Source organism: Balaenoptera musculus, chromosome 16 (assembly GCF_009873245.2).
Source record: "Balaenoptera musculus isolate JJ_BM4_2016_0621 chromosome 16, mBalMus1.pri.v3, whole genome shotgun sequence".
Taxonomy (NCBI): Eukaryota; Metazoa; Chordata; class Mammalia; order Artiodactyla; family Balaenopteridae; genus Balaenoptera; species Balaenoptera musculus.
The window spans coordinates 4,620,607-4,637,155 of record NC_045800.1 but is presented as its reverse complement, the minus strand read 5'-3'; the positions used below and the strand labels follow the sequence as shown (position 1 = coordinate 4,637,155).

The 16,549-nt window shown below is 46.7% G+C and overlaps 1 protein-coding gene across 1 annotated transcript in view; it reads left to right on the top strand.

Annotated features, from left to right (window-relative positions):
* The window catches only part of PTPRE (protein tyrosine phosphatase receptor type E), a 166,101-nt gene that overhangs the window by 8,902 nt on the left and 140,650 nt on the right, over positions 1 to 16,549 (top strand). The gene's annotated exons all lie outside the window — the stretch shown is intronic.

The following is a 16,549-nucleotide window of genomic DNA, read 5'->3' as shown; positions in this document are numbered from 1 at the left end:
CCAGTTGCACTGCATTAAAAATTCATTTTCTCAGGACTTCCCTGGCGGTCCAGCGGTTAAGACTCCGCGCTTCCACTGCAGGGGGCGCGGGTTCGATCCCTGGTCGGGGAACTAAGATCCTGCGTGCCGTGCGGCCAAAATAAAAAAAAATTTCATTTTCTCCCTTCATTTTACAAACGGAGCCAGGTCCAGGTACCTTTGTGTGCAGAACAGTGCCCAGGATGGACATACGACCTGGCTCAACGCAACCATGGTTTTGTGCTCAGGAAACTGAATTCACTGCACACTAAAGAGGCACCCCTCCCACTGATTTTCATCAAATAAAAAAGAAAACACTTTTACTCATTTCTAGTTATTTTCTCAGTAACCTTCCTCATTTGTTTTTAGGTAACTAGAAATACGTTTTCCATAGAAATCCTTCAGTTTACCAAAAACCAAAGCCAATTCTGTGAAATAATGACATTTGCAGCTACACGGATGGACTTAGAGATTATCATACTAAGCGAAGTAAGTCAGAAAGAGAAAGACAAATATCATCTGATATCACTTATGTGTGGCATCTAAAATATGACACAAATGAACTTATCCACGAAACAGAAACAGGCTGACAGACATAGAGAACAGACTGTGGTTGCCAAGGGTGGGTGGGGGTGTGGGAGGGATGGATTGGGAGTTTGGGATTAGCAGATGCAAACTATTATATATAGAATGGATAAACAACAAGGTCCTAATGTATAGCACAGGGAACCATATTCAATATCCTGGGATAAACTGTAATGGAAAAGAAAATAAATGAATAAATACCAAAACCAAGTCTACCTTTTTGCTTTAGACATTTTCTCTTTGAGAAGTTTGGGGAACCGTGTGAGCTCCCTGTTTAGAGTCTGAGGACAATGCCCGCCCTAGGTGAGCAGCCTGAGACTTGCCGGGGTCACAATGCCTGTTCCTGGTACCATGCCCTGACCCGGACTGAGCATCCTTTTTATTTATTTATTTATTTATTTATTTATTTATGTATTTATTTATGGCTGTGTTGGGTCTTCGTTGCTGTGCGAGGGCTTTCTCTAGTTGCGGCGAGCGGGGGCCACTCTTCATCGCGGTGCGCGGGCCTCTCACTATCGTGGCCTCTCTTGTTGCAGAGCACAGGCTCCAGACGCGCGGGCTCAGTAGTTGTGGCTCACGGGCCTAGTTGCTCCACGGCATGTGGGATCTTCCCAGACCAGGGCTCGAACCCGTGTCCCCTGCATTGGCAGGCAGATTCTCAACCACTGCGCCACCAGGGAAGCCCTTTTTTTTTTTTTTATGTAACTTATTTTTTATTGAAAGTATCTTGCATTCGTGACTGATGCTTTCTGCGTTACACCACACATTTTAACATTAAAGGTTAAATTATTTTTTACATGCAAGTAGTGTTTATGGGTTTCCCCACATAGGATTACTGATTATAGAAAGATGACACACCACATGGGTCAAGTGTCTTTTTTAATTGAAAAGCCAGCAAACTGTCTAATTCTATTTCCTCTCAAACCACAGACTGAGTAGTAACTGAGCCTCTAGCCAACATATTCAAAGCTGAGAGGATTAAAAATGCAAAAACACATCTTCAGATCCAGTTAAGGGAGCCCTGCTACATACAGGCTAATCAATACCAGGACTCCAGGAAGCTGGAAGACATTCTGATAAACCCCCTCTGATAACATTTACCTCAAGTAGCCTTTTTCCAGTTTCCAACTCATGAATAAAGATAATACGTTGTTAATTCTATTTCAGAAAAGTTTTTGCAAGTTGTTTTATTTACAATGCCAACTTTTAAAAGTCACTAAACTGAAGTTAACCGGACAGTAAACTAGGCAGAAATTGCTTTACAAAAAGAGGGAAAGCCCGAAATGCCACTTTCTATAGAGAACCCACAGTTCAGTTTTATTCAGAGCAAAGAAAAAAGAACTTTTGATCATACTAGAAGAAACTGAGCCGTAAGTTTGGAGTCTGTACTGAAACTACACATGCAATGAGGACAACATTCTGCTAATACAACTGATTTGCTGCTGCATTTGTGGACTGTTTTTCTAATATCAACAATTATAAACAAAGCAGTGTGACTAGTATTTGGAACAATCCTTACAGTGTTACAGCATCAGACACAAAATTTCACTTCTCCTCACACCACTGGTTCTCTTTGCGTACCTGGGCTTCCTCTTCTTCAGTAAAATCATTTTTGATATTGAATGTCCTTCGAATCTCCTCAGGAGTTTTCCCCTTGATCATATTGGCAACAGTCTTGCAGGTAACATCAAGCAAACCTTTGATGTCTAAGTAGTTTGCTGCCAGTATAAGCTCAAAAAGTGCTCCTTGAGCTTCCCTGGTGGCGCAGTGGTTGAGAATCTGCCTGCCAATGCAGGGGATACGGGTTCAAGCCCTGGTCTGGGAAGATCCCACATGCCGCGGAGCAACTAAGCCCGTGCGCCACAATTACTGAGCCTGCGCGTCTGGAGCTTGTGCTCCGCAACAAGAGAGGCCGCGATAGTGAGAGGCCTGCGCACCGCGATGAAGAGTGGCCCCCACTTGCCGCAGCTAGAGAAAGCCCTAGCACAGAAACGAAGACCCAACATAGCAATCAATCAATCAATCAATCAATCTTAAAAAAGAAAAAAAAAAAGTGCTCCTTGGTCAACTTTCAGGAATTCTTGATCCCAAGCAGGGATGTCATCTGTCACTTTTCTTTGTTCTCATCATACTCAGGAGGAGGATCAACCTTGTGGTGGGTGCACCACTGAATGACCTTTTTTAATATTGCTGCATTAACATTTGGCAAGGGGACTGGATCATCTCCTTCATCATCCATTCCCAGATCTTCCAACATGGTCTTAATTGTCACAGATTGTTTCACAGTTTCAACATCAACTTCAAATATCTCTCCATCAGAACTCTGCAACTTAATTGAAGGCATGGTGTTAGGACTCAAGGGGACGGCGGGCCAGAGACTGATGAGAGCAGGGTGGCGTCTGCAAAAAGAAAAACAGAAAAGCGGAGAACAAGGCCAACCGAGCATCCTTTTCCTGTTCTCACCACCCTGGTGGGCTGACCCCTTTATCCTCCCTCCTGTGTCTGACCCCCTGTTCAGTTTTGGGGCTTCGGGAAATGGAGGCCCCTCATCTGCTTCCATCACACGAAAGCCTAGCTTATCTCTGTCTGTTTCGACAGGAGTTGAACGTTCCACCCTCGAGCAGAGTCTGGAGGTGAGGAGCTATGGCCTCACTGCTGGGCCTCCATCTTGTGTCTGCTTGGCCTGAGTCTCGCCAGCCTGTTCCTCTGGGTGTGGTTTCGGCCCGGCCAGCTGCGTCCAGGCGGTATTTTAGAAGGCAGTCACGTGTGTTTCTTGCACGTGGCATGCTTTTGTTTAGCAAATGATTGATTGTTTGTTATAGTAAAATGCACATCCTGAATGGGCAGGCTGTGCCGGGCAGAAATCAATGACATCAATCCTGGTTATTTTACTTTGCAGTGGATTTTTTTGTTGTTTTGTTTTGTGTCAGCATAGCAGTGATTTGTAAGTGTTTTACAGAGATTATGCTTTCTTTAGTGACTGGCAGCTTGGAGATTGCAGCAGCCAGGCTCGATGTGCTGTGTCCATTTTCAGACCTGGCAGGCAGGGAGCGTGGCCATGCTTCCCAGAGTGACTTCTGAGCCGATGGCCTGAACGATGTTGGGTGGGAATTGCCTGGCTGTGTGGATGTAATGGGCTTGATTGATGGCAGCTATATGCATTGAAACGTGTGGAGTGATTGGTATCTGGTACCCTGGGGCTCGACCCCTGTTGCCAATGATACAAGACATCGGTTAGGCGCCCATGAGGAGAGTCCCTTGGCCCCCCTGGAAAGGGGCAGCCCCTGGAGCCTGAGGGGGGCCTGCCTTCTGGGAGGAGCCCCTTGCTGCCTCCACTCTGAGTCTGGCTGAGGGTCCACTCTGTTCCCCACCCCCAGCCAGGGTACGTATCCCCAGGGAGCTGGTGGGTGTGCAGCTGCCCTGAGGTCACCACACTCCCCTCTGATCACCAGTGCTAGTTGGTGGGGGTCCCGGTGGCGGGGCAGAAGGAGCAGCTCCCATTACTGACGTGGCTGTAGCCTCCCAGGCCCGTCTGTGGGAGGGTCTGCTGGAGGGTCTGTACCTGGGTGTGGGCTGACCCTTCTTCCACGACTCCCCTGGCCTTCCCAGGGGGCCCCAGTGCAGAGGAAGGTGTGATGTCGCCCCGCAGACTGGGAGAGGCGGGCTGTGTATTGTCAGGGATCTGAGGGTGTCAGAGGTGGAGACACGGTTCATTCCACTCGGGTTCACAAGAGGCCTCCTTGACTTATGTAACCGAAGGTTCGGGAAGAGCGGGATCCAGTGACTCAGCGTTGCCGTCAAGGTCCGCCGTCCTTTCCCCTTCGCCTGGACAGGCTCTTTCCCCAGCAGCCTCTCATTCCCCCAGGAGAGAGCCTTTCCAGCAGGTGCAGCCGTAGGCTGCCAGGTGGGTCTCCTTGGCTCTGATGAGCCAGGCCTCGGCCACTTGCCGTCCCCAAAGCTTGCACCATGGCCAGGGCTCACCCTATTCTGACTGTCCAGGCCTGGGCCCCGTGTCCTGCCAGGGGTCGGGGGTGGAGCAGCTCCCTCCAGATCACCTTGGGGCGGGGTGGCTGGGGCCTTCAGGGGAGGGGAAGAGGCTGGACCACTCAGGGAGCAGGATGCGAGGACCCCTGGGCCTCCTGGGAAGGGTCTTGGAATCAGAGGGGGGACTTGGGCTCCATCTTGGGCTGGGGGAGGTGAAGGGGAGTTCTGAGGAAGGGGAGTGCTGATGGGGGAGGTGGCTGATGAGGGGTGGGCTGGGGGCCCAGGGGGCTCTCAGTGGTCTCCTCCAGTGGGCCGTGCATCAGGCAGGTCCCAGAGGGCAGGTCCCAGAGCATCCTTCATGCCATGAGGTCGGCAGCTGCATTTTTCACAAAGCTCCCCAGGGAATCCCGATGTGTGGCCAGGTGGAAGATGTCAGGGGCTTTTTGCAGTGGCCCAGGAATGAGGTCAGGCCTCTCCACAGTGACAGAGGGCAGAGGGTGCCCCGGAGGTATAGGCGGCCCCGTGGCTGCCTGGGCAGGTGGAGAAGAGGCAGCGATTCCTCGCAGGGCCGACAGCGGGATTGAGATGGTACCTGGTACCCATGGCTCTCAGGACTGAAATGCGACCAACGTCGGGAGGGGGCCAGTCCTGAGTGCCTGCACCGAGGGAGACTTGTATCCCGGGCGAATCCCCTTTGTTCGTGCTCTGCTCCCCTTTCAGTCCGGCCGCTTCTGTCCTAAATGAGAGCTCTTGGATAGACTAACCCATGACGAGGTGTTAGGGACTCAGTCGGGGCCAGTTTCAAGTGTTGCTTTTTATAAGACGACAGCTCAGGAAAGCCGAGGCCTAAACAGAATAAACAGTGGAGGGTGGGATTCCCAGCAGCGTGCTGGTGATGGTGGAGGCTCCTGCCCGCGGCCCTGAAGCCCCAGGAGACTTGTGGTTACGGACGTACGTCCGTTCACTCATGCGGTCAGCAAGTATGAACGGGAGACCTACTCTGTGCTGGGGCTCCGGCGCTGAACAGAATCCACGGGTCCTGCCCCTGCATCCTCAACCTGGCGCCTGGGCTTCCATGTCTGTCTGTCTGTCTGCCCCCAGGGTTCCCCTAAGAGGCCGGTGGCGCCCAGCTCAGCCTTGCTCTGGGGACCGTGTGTGGCGAGGGGGCCGCCCCGAGGTCCTGGTGTCATCCACGTGGGACTGAGAGGCTCTCCTGGGCCGGGAACCGTGCCCGCGTCCCTTCCCCGTGGATCCGGAGCGGCGTGTGTTCATTAGGGGCCCCATTTCCACGTGGGTGTTGATAGCTGAGTGGCTGCCGCCCGGGACTGAAATGTTGCCAGCCTCTCTTTAAAGAGCCCATCTATCTTGCAGTGAATACGGACTCCTGCGACTCTCTTCCTAACCTTAACATTCAAAGGAGGTCAGACTCTAAGGCCAAAGTGGGCGGCAGGGCCACCCATTGGCTGTGGCCGGGCTTGTCCCCCCAGGCTCCCCTCCTGCTCGCCACTTCCCCACTCTGCTCTCTTGTGTTTCCCCAGTCTCAGCTCCACCCCTGGGGCTGCTTCTTCCAGAACCCCAGACCCCGCTGAGCTCACCCTCCCGCGGTGGGGACACTCGCGCTGTGGAGTGAGGGCCCCGACCCCAGGCACCGGCCCCGCTGGTGGCAGTGGCCACGTCAGTGGCTGTGGCCTCGTGCCTCTGGCAGCTTTCCTGCCCGCTGCATGCCTGCCGACCAGTGGCCCTGAGAGCTGGCACTTCACCTTCAGAATGGCTGGCGTGCCGTTCTTTTGAAACGAGTAATAGCAAAGCTAGTTCAAGAAATGCCCATTGTTTCCTCCCTCCTATTGCCCAGTCTCCAAAAAATGAAAAGATCCGATTGCCTCATCACATGAGGAGGCCAGGGGGACAGCCTTCCGGAAACAGGGGCCGCCCCAGGGGCTGCAGGAGAGACCCTGACTCAGGCCTGAGGAACCACAGATACCCAGGGCTAAGTGCTGCCAGCCTGGCAGAACTGAATAACAGAATGATTTTGCCCAGCTGCTCCTGATTCGAAAATCATTTTGGATTCGTTTTAAGGGCTCCATGGAGAGTTTCTACTTTGGGAAAAATTCTATCGAGATACCCTAGCATCGGAGTCACAGTCTTTCTTTAATGCAGTGTCCAAACCACACACATGTTACTTCTTGTTACCTCTGGCAGGATCTGGATGAACCCGGGATTGGAGCTGACCTTCAGGTGGGGTGCCCACTCCCTTGCACTCATCTCCCGCCGCCTGATTTCTGGTCGGTGGGAGCTCAGCCCCTTAAACGAGCAGCGCGGATCCTGATGAAACCCGTGCGATCGCTGCACTGTCCGGCCTGTCTGGCAGGGAACTATTTCCCTGCAGGAGGCCTAAGCTGGAAAATATCCATGACGAGTACAAGGAGTGTTTGTGTGGAGGTTTAAATGCTGTGTCAAAATGCATAAAAAATACAATTAACCACGGTGTGAGGTGGACCATGTCTCTGGGAAACTGAGTGTCTGAACAAATCAGAGGAGCACGTGAGAACAAACTCTGAAGTGTTTTTATCGAGAAAGAGTTTGAGCTGGAAATGGGGTTGAGTTATAAGGTCACAGGCCTGCTTCTTCATCAGGAAGGACAAGGGGATGTTTTCAAGATGCGGGATTGGGCAGATGTATGTTTGTCAGCAGGATTTCACCATTGACCTACGGTCGGTATGTTCCTCTCTGCCCAACGTCCCTTCCTGTGTTCAGGGGGTATTTAATGACCCAAGCAATAAAAACTGCAAGATTAACCAGGACAACGTGGGTGAAGTGTCCAGTAGGGTCCCATTTGGTCACAGAACATGGAAACTTTGGCACGGACCCCCGTATCTTAGTGCTTTCATCTTTCCTAAAAACTATTGATAATATATAATTTTTAAATCTAGAAGTTATCTAGTACCACTGTAGCTGAGCTCGCTAGAAAGTAGCTGCTTTAATGAATGAGCAAAGTGAGAAAACCTCAGCCCTCAGTACCATTTCTATTTTTTTTTTAAATTTATTTATTTATTTTTGGCTGTGTTGTGTCTTCATTGCGGTGTGCTGGCTTCTCACTGCGGTGGCTTCTCTTGTTGCAGAGCACAGGCTCTAGGCGCGCAGACTTCAGTAGTTGTAGCACATGGGCTTTGTTGCTCTGCGGCATGTGGGATCTTCCTGGACCAGGGCTCGAACCCGTGTCCCCTGCGTTGGCAGGCGGATTCTCAACCACTGCGCCACCAGGGAAGTCGCCCATTTCTATTTTAAGCAGAGGCATTTGGAGGAGTCCCTGGATACTTTGCAAGGCACATTCCCAGGCACTGAAGAGGTTGCTCCGTGGACTAAGCAAATGCAGCCTTCGGCAGTTTTGTCTCAGCTCACCTGTCTGAAGCTAGTACGTCTGAGGCTTGGCTGATCCACTTCCATGGCTGCCAAGCTGATGTCGGCTGTGGGCAGGAGGCCTCAGTGCCTCCCCGTGTGGACACACATATCCATAGGACAGCGTGAGCATCCTTACGACTGTCAGCTGGCTTCCCCCAGAGAGAGTGGTCCCAGAGGAAGCAAGGCAGAAGTTGCAGCATCTTAGCCTCAGAAGTCACAAGGTCTCTTCTGCAATATTCTGCTGGTCACACAGGTTAGCCCTACTTATGCAGAGAAGGATGACCAGCCCTTTCCACAGAGCAGGTGTTGGTGAGGAGCCTTCATTCGCTTATTATCCTGGGTGTATTAGTTGTGGCTTTTAGCTGTACACCACAGAATTGAGAAAAGAAACTGGACAGAAGGTTACTGAATAGTCCTTAGAATCAGATGGAAGACTGGAGAACCAGTTTCAGAAACGGGGCAGGAACCCAGGAGGCTCACAGCCTGAACCACAGTCAAGGCCAGGCCACTGGAGGTCTTGATGAGGATGTGGCCTGTGGCCTGTGGCTGCTGGGTCTGCTGGGCATTGCTGCCACTGGGCCCTCGCAGCTGTGGCCTCTGCAAGCAGCTCCAGAACAGCCCTGGATACACAACTCACCCGCAAGAGTCAGTCCTGGGCAGGATCGATTGTCGGAGCCTGTGTCGCCTCCCTGCCAGAGTTTGGCTGCCGGTGCGTGGCAGGGAGGGCCAGGTAGGATCCTGCACTGGGAGGTGGAGCAAGTAGGACGAGAGTTGAGGCTGCTAAGGGCAGCCCCCAAACGCAGGCATTCATGCTGCCTGGTTCGTACTGAACTCAAGAGCTATTTTTGTCTCCAAGTAAACCCAGTATTACATATTAATATATTCCTGAAAAGTTATGTTAATTTGAATCGTGGTTTATATACACTGGCTAAGCTTAATACCTTCTAGAAGTCTGTAGATAATCCTTTTGTAAAGCAGCTAATCCTTTTAGGGAACAAATAATCACTTCTTAACAATTTTTTTTAAGGTCAAGACTCTATATATTGTGTTTTCTCAAGGCAGAGTATGCAACTTTTAGGCTTCCTCCTTTGCTCATAGTGAGGAAGTGTTACAGCTTTATAGATAACTGTTTGCAGCGTCTCGTGCCGTGTGAAAAAAAAACACTGAGGTTTTTTTTTTTTCATTTTCTCCTTCTCTACTGTAATTGATTGTCTTCTGGAAGGAAGTAGAGGCTATTAAAATTTTTAAAGAGCTTGTTTTTATTTTGTTCTCACCCATGAGGCTGTTTTAATATGAGCATGTTTAGCCGTGAACGAGTAAAGAAACAAGCGTTTATAGTTGTTCTGTCTGGGAAGTCAGATTTGGAAAATTCACCTTTAATATTAGTTTTTTTCTCTCTGTGGGAAGCTTTCACATCACAGCAGGAATATTTGGTTCCATTTCCTAGAGCTGCTTTCACATTTCCTGGTTAACTGAGTGCAGGAGCCTGGACAGCAGGGACATGGGAAGCAAGACAGAGACATGGGCTCTGCTCCTTGTGGACTGGTCACAGGTTGCGTGTGTGCAGAGTAATCCTGGTGGTACAGGGGCAGGAGAACCAGCAGGTGGGGAACGGGAAGCAGCCGGGAAGCGGCTGTCGTGATCTAATAGGGAGACAAGAGAGACAGAGACAGAGAGAGACAGAGATGAGAGAGAGACACAGAGAGGCGAGAGTGAGACACAGAAACAGAGACAGAAGGAGAGAGACAGAGACAGAGAGAGACAGAGAGCTAGAGAGACAGAGATGAGAGAGAGACACAGAGAGGCGAGAGTGAGACACAGAGAGAGACAGAGAGAGAGACAGAGAGCTAGAGAGACAGATGAGAGAGACACACAGAGAAGTGAGAGTGAGACACAGAGAGACAGAGACAGAAAGAGAGAGACAGAGACAGAAACAGAGAGCTAGAGAGACAGAGATGAGAGAGAGACACAGAGCGGCGAGAGTGAGACACAGAGAGACAGAGACAGAAAGAGAGAGACAGAGACAGAGAGAGACAGAGATGAGAGAGAGACACAGAGAGGCGAGAGTGAGACACAGAGAGACAGAGACAGAAAGAGAGAGACAGAGACAGAGAGAGACAGAGGGACTAATAACAGCTGCCATTCAGGGGCCTCCACGTGTCAGGCGTGCGCATAGCTCTTGTCTCTTTCCTCACGGAGTTACAGGAACAGGTGGGTTTACTGGAGTGGCCTCCGCCCCAGGGCAGGTCACACACCTCCAGGAAGGTGGCATGTGTGTTACTATGTCAGTAAGACTAATTCAGCTACCTTTTCCTCCAGTGTTGGAACCCGTAGGTGTCATTGGTTGACACTAAAGGAAATACTGACTTCTATTTTCAGAGGCCGTGTTATTAAAAAATACATTCCTTTAGCTACTGGAATCATACTCATTGTGACAGGATGCCCCCCTCTGAGAAGGCACAGGAGGACACAGCGGATTCACTTCATGTGGCTGAATGTTCTTAAGTTGAATGTGTGTAAGATGTCAGGCCATCTTATGGTTGGCAAAACTGAGGCTTGGACAAGTGACGTGAGTTGTTCAGGGCCATGTCCCTAGAAGGTGGCAGAGCTGGGCTTCCAACCGGGGTCTGTCCGCTTTCTAAGCAGGGCCTGTCGCCAGACCTGCACACTGGGTTGTGATGAGAAGAACAGCTTGGCGGGGATGGGCCTGGAAATCCAGGCAGCTTGTTTTGACCCTCTTTCTGCAATTCCAGACCATGATTCTGAGATGGCCACATCTCTGAATAAAATATGTGGCTAAAGAAAATACAATAAGTAACACTTGTGAGTGGGTTATTTTGGTCCTTTATATCAGAATACAGGTGATGCTGATTCCGTGGTGGGACATAGAGTGAATTACTTTCCTGATTTAATTTTACTTTTAGCAGTGAATAGTAATATCCATTTATCTGGTGCATTTTAATGTGTTATTTATTATGATTATTATATTACTATTATTATTTAAATGGATTTTTCCGTATTTTATATTGTATTTCGGTATAAAATACAAAAAGCGCCATCATTTTTTGGCCAAGAAAATTAATGCACTCTGCAAAAACTATCAGAGGGAATATTGATTTTCTAGGTACGATAACCCCGAATTACTTTTTTTCTCAAGATTCGTAAATTGCATTAATGGTAGCCTTCAGATTTATAGTTAAAGCAAAACGTCAAAGAAGATTTATTTGGGATATTGGCTGTTTTTCACTCATTTTCCAACCATTCTCATGCAATATCTGAACAGACTTTAAAATTCCTTTCATTTAACAGAGAAACGATCCTCTGAGTTGCTCTTGTTTTGTTTATCCAGTTGTCATCGCGTGCTGGCTTCCGGGCCTGCTCTCCCTTTCAGTAAATCGTGTTTGTTATTGACAAGTCTGTTTGTTTCCTTAGAGCTTGGAATTTCTGAGCGGGAAGGAAATAGTAGAAAACTTAGTGCAGATACAGCAATTCTCTGTTCTTAAATGCACATGTTACTATCCGTTTGTATTGATTCTATCCGGCCTCCTTTTGGAAGTTTTCCAGTGCCAATCCGTTCCCTTTTTTTACGTCTTTACTGGTTTTTCTCTGTGCGCCTAGAACCATTTGTTCTGGGTGTGTGACACAGTTGCTGTGCTGGGTTAGACAGCATGCTCTTCTGACGCTGAATCCACCTACAAGGCTGAGTGAATAGGAAACATCCTACCCTCAGTACAGACTTGGAGGTGTATACTGGAAATGTGTATCTATCTTTGAAATAACATTTTGGAAAGCACAGTGTTAGGTAGATAAGGACTGCACCGATGTCACATCAGAAAAAAAAATAATGGGACTTCCCCGGGGAGTCCAGTGGTTAAGACTCTGTGCTTCCAATGCAGAGGGCGCGGGTTCGATCCCTGGTCGGGGAACTAAGATCTCACATGCCGTGTGGTGCGGTAAAAAAATTTTTTAAAAGAGAAAAGAAAAGAAAAAAGAAATCATAGCATTTGGTTTCATAGTGTTTTTTGTCCAGCCCAACTTTTATAGCTGAACAGAATGCTGAGAGCAGTGTTGGAGGTCAAGGTCACCATAAATCAGCTTTCACACTGGAGAACGAAAATTAACTGTATAGTCATGCAAAGTGACATGTCTGTTAAATACAGAGATTGTTGTGAATAGATTTATGCATTCAATTTGTTTGCAGTTGTCAAAAGCGCATTAATTGTAAGCCCAATGACACTGTTTGCTGTTTCAAATCACTTTTAAATTACACATGTGCTACTTAATCTTAAAAGCAAAATTAAACCTTGGATTGGCATACATTTCAGGTTACAACATTAAGCCATTGTATTTGGGGGGAAGGAGTTTAATATGCATTGTAAAATAAAATTAGGAGGTGCCTTGCATTCATGGTGGCTTATGTAATTAGATTCTGTCAACTGTAATTTTTCAGGTTAATTTCTTCCATGATGTGTGCTGTGTAAATAATAAAGTTATCAATCCCGATTCATGTTAAAATTATTATATAAATCCTTAGTATTAAAGCAATAAAGTATTTTAAGTAAATTACTTGGAAGTTTGAGTTGTATGGTAAATAGGTAAAATTGATTGTTTTTTGTTTTTAGAAGTAAGCAAAGATGGATATTTTATTTGTTTAACAAATACAGGTGTTTATTGAGTCTCTACCTGGGCCAGGTGCTGGGGACCCAAAGGTCAGGAAACCGTGGGCACCACCCTCAAGAATCTGCTAATCTAACATGGTATTTCCAAAGGGTTCTCTGGGACATGTATCCCCTCCCCGAGTGCCATGTGTGGTCAGGTGCGCTGAGAGCTATAGCTGCATCAGGTGCCACTTGAGAAGGTGTGAGGACACCAGCATTTCCAAACTCTTTTGGCCACAGAGACTCTTCTCCCCGTAATATCGCTGATCATGTTGGTCTGCACTAGGGGATTCTTAACCTGGGATTTCATGGGAGTCTATGGATAGAATTCAGAGGGTCTGGAAATTTAGATGGGGAAAAAATTTACACTTTATTTTCATATAACTGGCTTCCTTTGTCATCCTATATTCCTCATCCCTTAAAACACTTTTTTATGGTGGGAACAATATATATATATTTTTTTACTTTATGGTTAGTTTTTACTTATTTTTTTACTGAAGTCTAGTCGATTTACAATGTTGTGTTAGTTTCAGGTGTACAGCAAAGTGATTCAGTTATACATATATAATTATTGTTTTTCAGATTCTTTTCCCTTATAGGTTATTACACAATATTGAGTAGAGTTCCCTGTGCTGTACAGTAGGTCCTTGTTGGTTATCTATTTTATATATAGTATTGTGATATATATGTTTATCTCAAACTCCTAATTTATCACTCCCCCCACCTTTCCTGTTTGGTAACCATAAATTTGTTATGTCTGTGGGTCTATTTCTATTTTGTATATAAGTTCATTTCTATCTTTTGTTTTAGATTCCACATATAAGTGATATCATATGATATTTGTCTTTCTCTGCCTGGCTTACTTCACTTAGGAACAATTAAAAAAATTTTTTTTCAGGATTTAAAAGTCACTCTTTTTGGTGTCCAGCTCTATGAGTTTTGACAAGTGCATAGAGATGCGTCACCACCAGCACAATCAAGACACAGTCTTTGCCTCCCCAACTAAAACTACTCTTATGCTGTTCCTTTACAGTCAGACCCTCCAACTCCACCCCTTACTCCTGGCAGCGATTGATCTGTTCTCCATTCCTAGAGTGTTTGCCTTTTCTAGAATGTTCTATAAATAGAATCATACAATATGTAGCCTTTTGAGTCTGGCTTCTTTCACTTAGCATATGGGTTTAAGAATCATTCTTGCTGTGGTGTGTATCAATATTGCTGAGTAGTATTCCATGTATGGAAGTACTCACTTGTGGTTAACCATTCTCCAGATGGGGAGAATTTGGGTTGTTTCCACTGGGGACACTTATGAATAAAATGGCTATAACATGTGCGTATAAGTTTCTGTGTGAATCTAGTTTCGTTACACTTGGATAAGTAAGTAGGATGGGGTTGCTGAATCACATGTATGTTTAACTTTATAAGAAACTTTCAAACTATTTTCCGCAGTGTTGTACTATTTGCTTTTCCATCAGCAGTGTTTGAGCGTTCCAGTTGCTCTGCATCCTTGCCAACATTTGCTGTTGTCTGTTGTTTACTTTTCTAATTTTGCCATTCTTATAGGTGAGTAGTAGTAGCTCATTGCAGTTTTAATTTTCATTTCCCTAATGACTAGTGGTTTTGAGCAACTTCTCCTGTGCTTATTTGCCAAACTGTACATCTTCTTTGGTAGTGTCTGTTTAAATAATTCGCCCATTAAAAATATTGGGTTGTTAGTCCTATATATTTTATTTTATGCAATTAAAAACATTATTCTGAGAATAAGCTTCACTAGGTGGCCGAAGGGATCCATGTCACCAAAAAGATTAAGAACCCTTGGGAGACACACTAGCTTTAAAATATCTTTATTATTTACATTTTTGCATTTTTTTGTGGTAGAGCGACCTTGCTCAAAGACTGACTGCCACACCATTTCCAAGGTAGTAGCTTGCCCACAATAGAATACACCACCATGCCATCATTCTTTCTTTCTGTTCTGAGTACATTAAATAGGATTTCACAAAATCACTCTCAATTGTGGGCGGGATCCCCTATGCCTCCCTCCTCTTTGGTGAACTGTAAAGCATTTCTTCTGTTTTTATTTGTGAAATTCCTTAGCCATCCTTGATTCTTTACCCAAAAGGAAGGAATTCTAAATTGCAGGAAAAACGTGAACCAACATATTCCAGGAGAATGGTCCTATTCCACCTTTTAAGTTAAGAGCTCTTTCTTAAGGCAGGACGCAAGTGTGTGTGTTTCATCACTGTTTGTGATTATCTCCGCGGCACCGCGGGCTGACATATTTTTCTGCCTTGATCTCTGTCTTTTTCATCACAACAGAACTCATCTCCCAGTAAAAATGTTTTTTTATCTAGTGGAGCTATTTTTTTAAAGCCTCTGTGGACTCTTTAAGTGGGCAGCTAAATACTGACTCATTCGTATCTGAATCTATGGGTCAATATCATCTTCAGTGGCTAAAGTTTTTAGGAACCATATGCTTATTTATGATCAATATATCTGTTTTATGGTTCTCCTAGTAAGGAATATAAGGAAGATACAAGGTACAGAAATTTGTGCCATAATCTTTTATTTTAATTCAATGAAAGGCCTTACGTAGGATTCTCTTCTTCCCCACTGGAAGGAAAAAAAAATTGGAAAAGAAAAGTAAATGCGCTGTATGTGCTGAAAATTTGGCAACACGCAAAAAATCGTGCCATGGTGAAGAGCTCTGCCATGTGTTAGTTATTGCTTTAGAGTGAGTTTTAGTGATAAATAGATGCCCTACATTTTATATTTGGCACACTTAGCATATGCAAATATATATATGTTAAGTGCTTATCGTTTGGGAAATCGGAGACATAAAAATACATTCTGACCTTCCAGCTGTGCACAATCCCTCTGGGAAAATGAAGAGCCACACAGGTAAAGTGACAAGGACAGTCATCACTGCAGTTTTTAGTGCCACTTCTCTGTTTTTCTCTTAGAGAAAGGAGGGTGGGAAAAGGCGCTTTTGCTCATTTGCACACGTGTGTGCCCACGGCCACTCTCCCACTCGTGCTTATCAGTTTCCTATTGCCGATGTGATAAGTTCCCGCCAATTTAGCAGCTTAAAGCAATACCCACTTCTGATCCCACAGTTTCCATGGGTCAGGAGCCCAGGGCGCAGCTTCTCTCTGGCAGGTTCACTGCTTGGAGTCTCACAGGATGAGATCAGTGTGTCGGCAGGGCTGTGCTCCTTGCTGGAGACTCTGGGGTGTGTCCGCTTCCAAGGTCATTTAGACGAGGTTTCCATGCTGGCTGAAGGTGGAGGGTGGGCCTCAGGTTCTAGGGGCTCCTTGGCTCCTGGCCCCCTTCCCCCATCCTCAGAGCCATCAGGGTGGGGGGAGTCCCTCCCCTGCTCCCACCATCTGTGCCCACCCTCTCTAGTCCTTTCCTGCCTTTAAGGGCTCACATGACTGCACTGGACCCACCCGGATAATCCCGGATGCGCTCCCTATTGTAAAGTCGGCTGGTTAGGAACCGTAACCCCCCTGCCAAGTCGTTTCCGAGCAGCACCTAGACTAGTGTTTGATGGGTTGGAATCTGGGGGATATTTTTAGAATTCTGCCTCCCAGCCCCCTGCACGTGCACATTAACATCAAAATAACAAAATGTCAGGTTCTCCTGAGGGACTGTTGCAGCAAAGGGATTCGTTTCCGTTTCGGACACAATATGTGCGGAGATAATTTTGTGATATTTACACATTCAGTGTTTACGCCTCGCAGATTCCATTATCATATCTTTAGGAATACTCTTTACATAAATTAAGATGATTTGTCTATTTCCTGAAAACATAGCAACATGCCACACATTCTGGATGAAAATGAGGGATTGTTTACATCATGGGCCAAATTAAACTCTGGGAGAATTCTGAAGTAGGATACATG